We start from the raw sequence: 15024 nt of genomic DNA on the forward strand, positions 1-15024 counted from the left end.
AAAAAATATGATTTTTATAAGTGCAGTGAAAATTTTTAACATAAAAAATCGAACCAATTGTGGAGCGAGTTTAAAAAAAATGCTAATTTGATAATACTGAATCAGATCTGCACTCAGAAGTTCGATCAGCAAAGTCACAAAGAGAAAATTGTAGGAAATTGTTTCAACTTTCTTAATAATTTTCGCAGAAGAACATTTCCTCCATGATTTCCAGAGCAACATTTGAAAGGGGCGGTACGACATTGCTCTTACGGCCTTTCATTACACGCGTTTAAATGGGACGAAAGGCCGTAAGAGCAATGTCGTACCGCCCCTTTCAAATGTTGCTCCAGATTTATTTTTCATTGCAAAGATAAGTTTTTCCTTCATATTTTTTTTTAAGTGCAAAAAAATTAATATTTTTCGAAAAAATCTTACCAAAAAATGTTTACAATTTGAGCACTTTATCAAAATTATTGTTGCGTCATTTTAGATTGCAAATTTGTCATCCTGGTCTGGTACAAATTTTATCTAAAGTTGTTGTCCTTGGCTCTTTAAAATTTCAAAAATTTTAAGGTAAAAGTATCAAAAATGCTTTATACATTATAGGGACCATCCATAAACCACGTGGACACTTTAGGGGGGGGGGGGGGGGGTATGGCGATTGTCCACGCTCCATACAAAAAAGATTTTTTTGTATGGGCAATTGTCCACGAAGGGGGGGGGGGGGGGTTCAAGATTCCCAAAAAAGTGTCCACGTGGTTTATGGATGGTCCCATAACAGTTTTGTTGCTACCGAAAATTTGCAAAATATCAATGAATTAACGAAAATATTGTTTTTAACCAAAAAAATTATGTCTGTTTCCGATCTGTCGTCCCAAAATTCAAAATTTACAAAAAGACTAAAGTGTCCTATTTGATTTGACCTGATCGCTTTTTTTATATTCTAAACGATGTCTTTTTTAGTCCCCTGAAACAAATAAAAAAAAAATAAAAAAACGTATCTTGGTAAATAAACCAATAAAAAAAATCAGGATTTTTGTTTGCTTGTACCTATTTTTGTCAGAAAAAGCGAAATCATAAACTACAACTTTGCCGAAGATACCAAATCGATCAAAAAATCCCTTCTCAGGATATAGATTTTCGAAAATTCTCATGCCCATTTATGATGCAAAATGGCTTAATTTGACATCTGGAATAGTAAAAAAGTAAATCTTTCCCAGTTCCTGAGGGGAACACCCTTGAAGAGTATCGGGGCCGGCATTTACAAAGCGGATTCAGTGGCAGTTTCATTCTCAACTTAATGTTAACATGGTAAGGTTAATGTTAACATTCCATAGGTCGCCTCCCTAAGGTGTCGTGATAAGGTCCAGTTTGTGACGATACACTACCTTCCCTTTACTAAGCAATCGAATCCAGAAGGGAAAAGATCACCAGTTGTGTTGGTCCGAGCCGGGATTTGAACCCCGATCTGCCGCTTACTAGGCGGGAGCGTTACCACTAGGCTACGTGGCTCGGTCATCTGGAATGCATTGATAAAGTTTCATCGAGATAATAAAATAAATTAAAGTCTTAAAAACAAAAAATGCGAAATTGTAGAGAATAATTCTAAAGGAACAGAAAAATAAGAAAGCCTTCGAAAAAGTTGATAAAGTTATAAAGTGAAGTAAATAAGTTTAACAATCAAATTTGTGTTGACAACTGAAAATAATTTCTAAAATATTAGGGATAGATGCATACATCGTCAATTTTCAACTATATCTTTTAAAACATCTAAAAAAATAACTGTAAAGATTGCTCAAATCAACTCCACTCAACTGTTCCGTGAAAAAAACGCATGTTATTGCGCCGGATTCGTTACGAATTCAAATGCTGATTACCGTGAAAAAAGAAGAGAAGAAGAGAGAGAAAAAAGAGAAGCCATACTCAACACACTTCTTGGTGCAGCAAACATCACAACAGCAACAACAGCAAAAAAATCATATCAAAACTCGCGCAGTGAAAAGCATAATAAAAAAAAATTGCATAAAATTTTGGAGTGAACAAAAAAAAACTCTTGCTTGTTTGCAGCGACTGCATCGAGATGAACGCTGGCTGATATTGTTCGCGGGGGAGTCTTTGAGTCTCTGTTGTGACACTCTTGCGTCATAGGACTTTTATTGCTGCAATTTTCTTCTTTTCATCTCTTTTGGGCCGTACAAAAAGTCGTCAGAAGTGAATTGTTTGTTTTTTTTTTGCTGAAATTGGTATCGCTTAATGAAAACAGGGTTTATCTCGTAATTAATCTGTGTCTTCTTTAATGGAGGTTTTTTTTGATACCTTCAAGTAATAATTGCAAAACAGAGTAAGAAATTCTCAGCACGAAATTAGAACTTTTTTAATTATTGTATTAAAATTGTGCACTCTCCATGATGGGAAAATTCTCGCCGGAATCGCCCCAAAAGCTTTTGCACATTTGAATACAATCGGGGGCTGTAAATCAAAAGGAAGCTCCGCTCGGCAAAATACAACTCACATAAACACATTACGCGCCGGCGGCATCAGTGTCAGAGCAAAGTCATCGTGAGCTTAAAAAAAAATCAACAACAAAATTAAAATCCCACGCAGTCTCACCCTCGACAAGTCTGCCTCCCAGACACTGCTGGCCGGTCAGTCACAGCGTCGGACATTAGCCCTTTCGGGCAAGGGGGTTGCCTAATTTCGGCCGAAATTTTGAACAAAATGACGAGAAAATTTAGGAACAAAGTTTAAATTCTTACAAATAGAAATAAATCTAATTGAAACGGTCATCCCTGGTTCGGAAGGTGAATGACAGATTCTATTGTGGTTCGATTAGATTCCGTGTTTTTTCGGTGAAATTTAAGTATTTCTGTGGCAAAAGTGATATCAATCGGTTCGTCTTAACGTGAACTGAAGAGGGATTGTGAAGTTCCCCAGAAAAAGCGAGATCTTTGTGATTTTTTGTCATTTTAAAGTTAGCTATATTTTGAATTTTGACGTTTGCACGAAATCAACGCGAGAGAAAATCCCCACGCAGAGAGCCACTGCTTCCTAAAGTGTGCGTGTAGTAGTGTGGCTGTTTCGGTTCGGCATTGTTGTGTGAGCCGGCACAGGCGCCCACGGCCAGGCGCTCGTTACATGTGTGAAGGATTTGGGCTACGGTTGAGGGAGTTTGTGTTTGGAAGGTGTGCCAAGGAGGAAAGGAGTGTAACCCAACCTTAACCTAAGGTGACAGTTTTCGCGAGTGGTCAAAGACATTCAAATGTGTGTGATGAATGAAAGTGTTCATGGCCAACTAGGTTGGAATATGTTAAATTGATCATTTTTGAAGAAGATTGTTATGATACGGTTCGGTTTGCCAATTTCACGCACAGAAATACGCAAAGTAACGGCAATTGTGAGAAGCTGGGGACTTCGCGCGAGAGTTAAGTCGGTGTCGAGAAGCGAGAAAGTGATAAGGCTACAAGCGACCCAAGCGGAGTTGGTGTTGCGTGGCGTCGAGCAAAGAGGGTAGTGAAATTGATCGTGTGTGTTGGGAAGCCAACGTACAACATCGAGCTGCTGAATTCTTCGTCGCTCATCTATGTATGTATGTGAGCGGGAGCGAGTGAGAATGTAAAAGCGTCAACATCGGCTGGGCTGGTTGAGAGTGAGAGAGGATCACAAATAATAATGGTAACGGTCGAAAATCGTTACCATTTGGTTCAGTTAAGCGCACTGTACATACAACTGTATATGCTAGCATTGCTCTTCATATTTCAAGGTGAGTGTGTTTATTTTTTTTTAATTTTTTTATTATAAAGTTTTGCTTGAAAATTAAAAAAAACAAATGAAAACAGCGTAATCCTTGTGTAAAATTTGAACTCATAATTTTAAATATTGTAATATCAAATCACAATAAACTGTAGCTATTCAATACTAATCTTTGTTCTATCATCAACAGAGAGCGAGTTGTGGCGCTTTAACCACGGCAAATAGTGTCCAGGGCATTTGTGGAAATACATTGTCCCATCCCCGAGGGTCCCGGAGCACCAAAACTTCTTAGCATGGTGCTCCCAACGATTAATTGCTCTTAAAAACAGGAACGTGAGCGGGGGATCCCCACGTTTCTTCCTCCCCTGTAGATTCAGAACTGTATTGCTGTTTGAACATTCGTGCTCAAACTCAATCCACTTCAACGAATCATCTTTGCGGTAAACTTTACGCAGTTGGCCTGGCCGCTTTAACGTTTTGTGATGTTTCAAGGCAATTTATTGCATTGGGGCACTGCAAATGTTAATAATGACAAGAGGATGCTAGGCGTTAATCAACCTAAGGCATTTTCCAGGATGCCCTCGAAAGACTGGCTGCGCTAGGGTTAGATTAGATTAGATTAGATTAGATAGAAATAAATCTAATTGAAACCATGAATTACTATATTTTTCGATTTTTTTTTGTTAATATTGGATGAGAAAAATACAGTAAATAAATATACAAAATTTGCCAAATTAAAAAAAAAAGTTTCTAAAATATTTCAATGACTTTCAATTAAATTGAAACATTGAAAAAAATAATTATCAAAAAATCATATAAAAAAAATTAAAAGATTGTTTCAAATTCAAAAGTCTCGAAAGGGTTAACGAGCGGTTTCAACCGTGTAAATAAATACACACTGCTGTCGGCAGGCAGCACACTTTCGACACGGGAAGCGATTAACTTTGTTTGATGCAGATTTAAGTACAACCGGCTGGTATGAATTCTACTGATGATGATGGCCGTGCGACGTCGAAGGTGGCAGAATAGCAGCCAGCACGTGAGCCGGATACTTGCAGCGTGTGGCATAATTTTATTTTCTGGAAAAATGTATTTTGTGGGATGATTTTGAAATTTGTTGATCAACATTGAAGGTTTAAACTTTATTTAAAAAAAAAACTCTAAAAAATATGTGAGAACAAGAAAAAAATTATAAATACTGCCAACACTGCCGAAATCAGTGAACACTTGAGTTGAATTTATTAAACTTTAAAAAGATTGTGCATTTTTACGAAAATGCAATCCGGCATCACATTTCTGAACACAATTCAAAAAAAAATATTTGGTAGGTATTTGCAAAATGTCCAAAACGTTGGATAATTTGGCAACACTGTCATGAGTTATCTTGAGTGAAGTGAAATTGCAAGATTTATGTAGTTCAATATTTCTTGTCCATTGATTTAGAGATATTTGAAAGACCTGAAGAGAGGTGAGTGAAATATTTATTTAAAAAAAATGTTAAAATTACTTACAAAAATAATTTTGTATTTTTTATCAACATTTATTGTATGGCAGTGTTGTCATATCATCAAACCTAATCTTGACATATTATCATATTATCTTGGATGAGAGAAATATTTTTTTTAAAATGATAAAATCACTAACAAAAATCGTCTTGACGCCATGTTTCTCACGTATTTTTTTATCGAAATTTATCGTATGACAGTGTTGCCAGATCATCAAACCCAGTATCTCAAGGGTTGAGTGAAATATTTTGTTTAAAAAAATGTTAAAATTACTTACAAAAATCGTTTTGTATTTTTTTATCAAAATTTATTCTATGACAGTGTTGCCATATCATCAAACCTAATGTTTCAAGGGTTGAGTGAAATATTTTTTTTAATGTTAAAATCACTTACAAAAATCGTTTTGACGCCATGTTTCTCACGTATTTTTTATCAAAATTTTTCGTATGACGGTGTTGCCAGATCATCAAACCCAATATCTCAAGGTTTGAGTGAAATATTTTGTTGAAATTTTTTTAAAATTACTTACAAAAATCGTTTTGTATTTTTTTAAATCAAAATGGACTAATGTTTCAGTCCGATTATCATCATTAGGCTAATATTTCAAGGGTTGAGTGAAACATTTATTTAAAAAAAATGTAAAAATTACTTACAAATATCGCTTTGACGCAATGTTTCTCCCTTATTTTTTCATCAAAATTTATCGTATGACAGCGTTGCCAGATCGTCAAACCTGTACGTCATACGATTAAGGGGTTACATACATGTAAGATATCACAAAATTTCATACTACAGAAAATTTATTGAATCCACTAAAAAGATGATTTTCAATCACTCCTGAAAGTTTCATGAAGATATTTCATGATTAAACTGAGTAAGAGACGATTTAAGCCCAAAATTTTGCCATGCGCAAAGCAGACTGTCAAACTTTCTGAGCGTTTTTCTCAAAACACCGAGTTGATTTACGGGTGCCACGATATCTCGAGATGGGATGGACCAAATTGGTTGAAATTTGAGGTGAAGACTCTCAAGACATATCCCGTGTGCATGACGAAGCCCGATTTTCAAATTTTGCTTTTTTAAAAAATACAAAAATCAAAAACTGACGATTTTTTATATGAAAAACATAAAAATATTTTTATCTTTTTTTTTAAATAAACTTTTTGAAAATCGGCCTTCGTCATGCACACGGGACTGGTTTAACGAGTCTTCACCAAAATTTTGAGCCTTTTTGGTCAAAGCAGTGTTGAGATATCGAGGCACCTTTTTTTGAAACTGCTAAATTAAAATAGCTATATCTCGGCAATGATACAACCAATTTTTTTCAAATTTGTTTTGTTAATAGATGAAAATGTATATTTTAATACTCTGAAAACAGATTTTTTAAAAGTTTAAATGCCTGCTCATATCAACCTCTGACATTTCTGCCGATTTACATGTACACCCCTTAAAATTTGATAAAAAAAAATACGTGAGAAAGATGGCGTCAAAACGTGTTTTGTAAGTAATTTTAACATTTTTCTAATTAATATTTCATTCAACAAAAAACCTTTCACAGGACTAATGCTCACAATTAGTTTTAATTACTCCGAAAATAAAGCTCATATCGCAACAACTCGATCAACAAATCGACAATTTCCGCCACCATTTTTTCCTTTATTTTCTGTTTTGTTTTGGATTACGTAGAATTCACGGTTTCGTAAACAGTGCCACCCGGTGCAGAAGCACACTGAAAAGATGGCGTGACATAAAACACCTCTCCCCCAGTCTCTGGAGGTCGATTTGTGCACAATATGGTATTTAAAAAATGCTAAAAAAAATGCGCACTAACATTTGGCATACGTCGTCGTTTACACTAAATATCATTCCGAGTCTGGGCAGATGGGTAATCGTTCTATTGTTTCACCGCCGTTGATTTTTCCAACAGTCCCAAGACGACTTCATTGGAAGAGGTGAAGCTTGCGTGGAGATTAGGTGACTTACAAAATCGCCGAACCGTGCAGAGTCTCCGTAAGAGGATCACCCTCATCAAGGGTAATAACTTTTCATTAAAAGGTTTGGGGTATTACCCAGATAGCAACCACTCGCGGTGCGAGGGAGTCCTTACGAGAGTTATTGCCCAACTCATCCGCGATCACATAAATTTCACACTCCTGAACTGGCGGCTACCTCAACTGTGTACTCGAAACCGGCGGCGACTTGCGGAACGAACACGACGCGAAACGCTGAACCCAAACTAAACTGCCTTGAAAGGTCATTCCGATCTCAACGAAACAAAAAAAAATACACTGAGGTGTTGTACACATAGCCGCAAGTCACCGTAACTTTGGTGTCATGTCCAGTCCGGGGAACACCGTCTACACTACACAGACCATCGACGTCTCACCCCCAGAAGGAAGAAAAATTATGTCAAAACAAAATTTCGAGAAAATCCGATCCACAAACGAAAAAAAAAAAGGAAAAGTGAAATTCTCCCTCGACACGGCCTTCAACCGCGACGGCGATCGCGCGACTTCCAGCAAAAGTTCAAAGAAGAGGGAAGTTGTGGCTCGATCGATCTCCGTAACGACACGTAATTTCATAGGCCGTTGGTGCCCGAAACCGTGCCTCGATGAATTGAAATGATTGACATCCGTTGGCGGTTCATCGAAAGAAAAAAAATGATGAATGATCATCATCGCAATCACATTTTTTTTTTTCGATGGGAAACGCCGCCGTTTCGTGACCATTGTTTCACCCGGGAGGGGAGGAGTGTTGTGTGCATCAATGGAGATTAATTATGTCATCTTTACGAAAATTTCAACTCTAGACAAACGGCCTGTTGCACAATCTTCAACCATGGAGGAGGTCGATCCAGCGGCTGCTGCAATTATAAATGACCTTTCGGCTGATTCGGGCTATCCCTTGCCCAAAGCGGGTCTAGAACGTATTATCAGCAACATGCGACCGACCTCCGCCGGTTGTGGCCCTTCTTATGTCATCGAACCCATTCCTCGATAAGCAACTAGTTTCCGATTGGATGCTGTAGGACGGCTTTGCGGAAGGACATGGTGGCGAAACAGTGCATGAAATCGTACAAATTAAAGTTTAACTTACTAAAAAAAAAATATTTTTTTCCAAAAAACCTTGTTTTCAAAAAAACATAGTTTTCAAAAAACTAGTGTAAAATGCATTTTGAAACACTTTTTTCATTTTAATAATGAGATTATGGCTAGTTATTTCAATTTCTTTATTTAAAAAGAAATATTTGCATACCGTCAGTGGGGGTGACTATGGGTCATAAAACGATACACCACTCGTAATTTAAATAAAATCAAAAATCTTTTAACGCAGAATTATAATTAGATAGTTTAATAACATTCTGCCAAAATATGGTGGAATTTGATGAACTCTACCTTAAATGCCAATCGTTTGAAAATAGACCCAATCTCACCCTTTGAGGGGGTGACATTAGGTCAAATGAAAGTAAAATTAAGCTCAAATACAACAATATGTTAAAAACAAGTCATCCAACAGTGTTTCTTGTTCGAGGGAATCGTATTGACATGTTACAATGTTTGAAGTAGAGATTTTCAAACATTTAGGTACTTTTCGAGCAAATTCCAATTTTTTGGTCAAAAACGAACCTCAACTTTACACAGAAAAAAATCAATTCTCCTAATCGTGAGAACCACGAAGGAATTTATTCATGAGAATGGTGCATTTGCACTATAAACGTGCATATATTCCTTCGTGGTTCTCGCATTCGTGAATTTAATTCACGATTTCGAGAATTGATTTTTTTCTGTGTAGACAGCTGCCAAAATGACAGAATTTGTGGTATGAACGAGATTTTTTCAGCTAAGACATCTTAAGATGTCCCCTACACAACCATTTTAACAGAATTTAATTTCATTGAGAAGAACCTGAGAAATCGACAAATCCGTAAAAAATCACTTTGACACAATGTCACCCCCACTGACGTTAGCATTTATTCAGTTCGTTTGACGTTATTCCATTTTACATTGAAAAAATGTTTTTTTAAACCGTGCATTAACGACGCAATAGAATCCAATGTTTTTAAACGTTTAAATTTTTTTTTATTATAAATCTTTTTTATCCTTTCTTAGAAACATTAAAGCACACAATGATTTTAAAACAATTGTGAATTTGATCATTGCAGGTGTTTTCAAAATATAGCTTACAAGAACTGAAATTCAAAAATCGTTATCGAAAAAATGGGAATTGTGTAGAATAATTTATTAATTTTTTGTTTTTGCATTCTTTCCAACATGAGGATTTTTTAAAAATTGGTAAAAAAACATGAGCAGTTCTTCAATATTTTTGGTTATAATTTTCAAAATTCAAGTTAGTTTTTTATATTCTTTCAAAATGAGCAGTTTTTGAAAATAAAAAAAAATCTTCAGTTTTTGGATGGTTTCGATAATGACCTGTTTATTTTTTATTTCCATGCCAGATTTTTTTTGTTTTTGTTAGGTTTTCTATTTTTTATAGACAAACCATTCTAGGAAAATTAAATTAAAATTTAATTGATTTTTTTTAAACGATATTTAAATTAAATTCTAGGAGATTTTGCATCTTTTTTTACTTTTTTTAAATTAATCAGTTCAGATTTCTGTCCCAAATCCATAAAAAAGTTTAGCTGTGTTGTAAATGAGTGATAAAAAAAAACTATCATTAAATGATTTTGCATCAAAATATCATAGAGTATAGCGACCATCACTTTTGCTTATGAGTTCTCTTATTTAATCTCGTGATTGCCATCAAGAGCAGTCTCTTTCTATCACTCCTTTTCTTTTCCTCGTCCAAGCACACTCACCGAAGATTCTTTTGTTTTATCAGAAAACCGCAATGAAAGAACGCGAGAAGGGGATTGCGAATCGACCACACAATACGTCCCGTTATCCTGCTTTGGAAATTTTGTTTTGTGACGGCTTTAGTGGCTACGCTCTGTTAAGGAGGGGGTGTGTAATTTTCAAAATGTAGCCAAGGGGGAATATATCAATAAAGGATGAGAACCACTGTATTATAATTTCTCCACTAGTTGAAAAATGCCGCTTAATAAAACTCATTGTTCGCAAAATTTAAACTTTTAAAGGCGATCAACTAAATCAAGAAAAGAAAATTGTAGGAAGTTTGTTCTACTGGGATGCGTTTCCTTAATAAAATATTTAAATATTTCAAAAAAAAGAACATTTTTCAACTAATGATATTTTCAATTTAAAATTTTATTTTGCATCAACAAATGATATTTAAATTAAGCTTGACAATATTTTCCAAAAAAAAATTGGAATCCGATTTTGCACCATCTTAAACTCTAGCGCAAATTAAACCTTTTTAGTCCCCAAAAAGATGAAAAAAAATCGAAAATTTAAAAAAAATACTTATTTTGAGAATTCAGTTTTTAGTGATGAAAAGTCAAAAATATAACCCCGAGTAGGCCGCGGGTAATCGGCTCCCCTTCCACTAACATTTAGATCCTCTTAGCATTAAGAACAATGTAATTACAAAAGCCGACTCGGTCCTAACCAGGTCCCAGTACCGAAAAGGACCTAATAAAAATAATTTTATGAAGAAAAAAAAAAGTCAAAAATAAAAATAGAGTATTTTTTCCCGTGTCCTTGATTTTTCTAATCTGTTCTATTTATAGCCAACAATTTAGATGACGACACCAAATTTATTAGAAAATATCTTCTCAACTTAAAGAAGAAACTAATGACACAAAATCTATTGACATAAGGGATGATGCATGGACAAGGTATTTTTTTCGATAAAATGCGCCGTTTGTTTTAAAAAGTGAAGAAGCTTCAATTCTCGACTGAGCAAAAAGAAAAAAATGAGGAAAATTAATTTTTAAATTGTTTTCCAATTAGCCTTTTTTTTTAACCCTCTACTGGCCAAATTTTTTTTCGAAAATATTTATTTTTCCCGTGTTCAGCAGGTCATTTTGAGCAACTTTTGTTCTACTAAAAACTTTACTTCTCTTGTTTTATGTTTTTCTTGTTTTATTTTTAGTATTTTAATTTGCATTTACCTTGTTTAGTTTATGTTTGTTTTTGGTAGAATTTGGCCTATTCTACCACCTAATATAATTACATTTTGCCTATCTAATTTTTTCACGTTTTTACAGTCACTTTTTCATGTTTTTGTATGTTTTTCACATTTTCTGCTATAGAATGGCACCATCATCATTTAAATTGCAAAAAAATGCGTAGAGGCATAGTCTTGGACACTACAAAAATTACTGCATACTTCTTTTTTACTGAAAATATAGGAAATGTTAGTAAAAAACACAGCCAAAGTTGACCCCTAAAAAATGACATTTTTGAAAACATTGGCAAAGTCACATAAAACAAGTTAAACTTCCAACCCTGAAATTTTCTTAAATTTTAAGAGTTCTTCTTTCCAATGCATTTTAAAGATCAAAAATTGGTTGGAAAATTGATTTTTGGCGATTTTTTAGATCGAAGGCCGTCTAAAGGTGGGGTTAGGTTGTAGAGGGTTAAATTAAAATTTTTCAACAGACGATATTTTGGCAATTATTGGTCCAATTTTCAATGTTGAAAAATTAAACTTTAGTGAACTTTTCCAAATAAAAAAAAATCTTACCAAAAACCAAAAAAAACTTATTGTGAATAAATATACTTAAAAAAAAATGAGTAACGATTTTTAGAGTGTGACAATTTTTTTCTCGGTTTTCCTAATCATCACCTCAACATTGCTGAAGACACCATAACGACCAGAGAATCTCGTCTGAAGATACCGATTTTTGAGGGACAGAGGGACCCAGTAAGTTTCAGCCAAATCAACAAATATGAAAAATGAAATTTCATGGAATCAGTCGATTTCGTAGATAACCCATACAATGTTAGATATGAACGACATGAAATCATGTTAACCTAACTTTCACTAAATTCTTCTACTAAATGCTTTTAAAAACCTTTATTTAAAAAAAAAGAAATGTATTCCCCCTTGGTGATATGAGCTTTATTTTGAATAAAATCCTCCAATTATTTCTCGAAAAAAAATTTAGAAGGTCATCATCTTCGTGCCAAATGACACAATATTTTAACAGAATTTTAACTATCTTTCAGTATATCATTTAAAAAAAGAAAGGTAGAAGTTTTTAAAACCACGAGCAGTCACCCTGTCTCGAAAAGGGAAAGGGAAGCAAAAACCCAATTACCACTCGCACGTTGGTTACGGTCCAGCATCCTTTCAGCGAGCCGCGGTCACGAGCGTTGATAAATAGTATCGCTCGCTTCTTTTGTGTCCGCGCCTGCAGTTGCCACTCATGTTGGCCCAATTGGATTTCGTTGTACTACCCTTTTTACCCTCTTACAGGCTCCAAAGCCATCAACATTTTTTACGGCGCACACTTTTATCGCCAAACTCGTTGAAAGTTTTATTTTGTTTCGAAAAGCGTGTCGCTTTAGTAGCTTTCAACTCGGTGTCAGAAGTTGCGCTGCGACGAGATTACCCCGAAAGTGTACTCCCCGATGCAACACTTGCACCAATTAAGAGTCTCTTGGACGACTTCCCGGCGGCAGCAACTCATACTCGTACCAAGGGGGTTTCCACAGATGTGTGTCTGGTATAATTATGCACCTATTATGCACTTCAACGAGCTGTTGTGCTGTTCAGTTCACCACCCCGGAATAAGAAGCTGGCGACGACAGACTCAAGGACCTTCCAGCGTGTCACGTACGGTTGAGAGAGAAACGTCCAAGGAGATACCTCCACGGAGTCAACGAGCTCATAATTCGACGTGACAGGTGAGATATGATGGAAAATTTTCCGGTAGATTCCCAAACTTGGTAATTTAAGATTGCTTTAACGGGTTTGTTATTTTTCGGACTCAACTCAACTCGACAGTAATCAAAGCTGAACGGAAACGGTAACGATGATTGCTGAATCATGCAACTCCATAATCCGCAGATCAAGCTCGATGTCTCAATCATTAGGCGGCTAGACGACGACGTCGACGACGATGACCTTTAAGGCCGCGCTTAATATCTCTAACTTCAAGTGTGTATTGCGCGGACCCAAAGTGCGTAATGATATCCCCGGCTTTCAATGAGTACTGTGCGAATCTCGGTAATTAATTCCCCCACCACTTGGCTTTTCGGTTAACCCTTACATGGCAGTCTCACCTTTCAAATTAATCTTCAGAGTAGCAGCTGCCGCGGTGTGCCTGACCTGACATCAAAACGAGCTCCGCGGGCTGGTGGTTGGTGTCCTCCGACGGGTGCCGTATAAGGGCAACTCGGCAGGAGCGGTCAGATTCACCGCGTGGCGATTGGGTCAAGTTGATTGAACCTGTGCCCTGGTGTTGCTCCTAGAAGAAGAAAAAGAAGAAACGTTTTGTTAGGATCGAAGGATACGCGGGCATATCTGCAACGAGAATTTATTGGTGCTTCCGACAGAGATGTATCATTATGCAGAATGCATTCAAATGTGGTCGCAAAAAGAGCCATAAAGCTGCGGGAAGGTGGGAACGAGGTCACTCTGTCTAGTTCAGGCGTGTTCCGGTTTGGGGATATTTGTCAGTTTGTTGCACGATAAGGTTGATAAAGTTGTCAAAACTCTAATGTTCTTATTGATATTGAATTTAATTAATAATTTTAGTTAGTTAGAAACGAAAATTAAGACTTTTATTTCATTTTTATCCAGCAATTTTCAAATTACCCCACTTGCAGAATTTCAGTTTCATTCCGTTTCACTTCCGGAGGATGATACGATCCGATGAGCATGTTATGTGGTTTGAAAAGAAATGTCGGTTTCATTGTCCGGCCTGCAGAGTTCAGTTGCAGATGATATTTAGAAGTTTATGTCAGTAAATGCTTCTGTTTCGTCAAGGTATGATAGATTTTGGCTTCCTGAACACGCTTCTGAAAATTTCGTGTATAAATTATATGGATTGATGTTAAGCAACCATGCGCACCCACGTTTTTGTATGGGGGTAACAAAATAGGGGAGGCGCATGGTTGCTTAACAAGATTCCATAGCAATTACAATTTTATTTATTGTCGGAGAATTCACTAAAATTCAATTCAATCGATTGCTGTTCGGCGAGCCCAAATCTATCATACCTTGACGAAGCTGAAGCGTTTACTGCGTCAACTTCAAAAATGTCGAATTGTGTTATTGAAAAACACTCACATGTTAAAAATTAGAAGGGGTCGTACCGCCCCTCCGTCACGAAATATAGAAAAACGGAGCTCGGATTCGTGATCGGGGACAAAAGTTACCTCTTAGGACAAAATTTCCCGCAAATCGAAGAGGGGTTGGCGATTTCGGGAAGTGATTTTTCTCCGTGTAGTCAGAGAATCTGTCAATTTCTCGTTCGAGTGTATTACTTATATCTACTCCGTTGAGTTTCATCTCATACATGTGTCTTCACTAAGATCCTCATTAATAACATCCAGAAGTAAATCTTGCTGAACCCCGCATACAGATCCACGACAAGGTTGTCCTCCATCGTAGTCCCGCTCAATCAAGTCGAATCGCGTCCTTCCGTATGGAACGTGCTCCGATCCACCATTTATCTTGCGGTGGCTGACACCAGCTGAATACGCTCTGTGTGTCATTGTTTTGCAATTTGATTTATCTGACTACAAGTCGAACCGGCATGATTTACCATGGCGGTGGACCCGATCCCGGATTTGTGTTTATTGATTGTGTGACAGCGTTTTTTTTTCGACCACTTGGAAGAGAAACTTTCCCTTCCCTTCCTCTCATATGGACACGATCCAATGGATTCTGCTGTTGCATGCAAATGTGCATT

At 36.4% G+C, this 15024-nt stretch overlaps 1 protein-coding gene across 1 annotated transcript in view; it reads right to left on the reverse strand.

The window, feature by feature from the left end:
- Nucleotides 1-15024, reverse strand: part of LOC120432596 (myosin-9) — a 95923-nt gene that overhangs the window by 28886 nt on the left and 52013 nt on the right. Inside the window, exon 2 of the mRNA XM_039597835.2 lies at nucleotides 13391-13575. The gene's annotated coding sequence lies outside the window, so the exon portion shown is untranslated. The remainder of the gene's footprint in view (nucleotides 1-13390; nucleotides 13576-15024) is intronic.

This window comes from Culex pipiens, chromosome 3 (genome assembly GCF_016801865.2).
Source record: "Culex pipiens pallens isolate TS chromosome 3, TS_CPP_V2, whole genome shotgun sequence".
NCBI classification, from domain to species: Eukaryota; Metazoa; Arthropoda; class Insecta; order Diptera; family Culicidae; genus Culex; species Culex pipiens.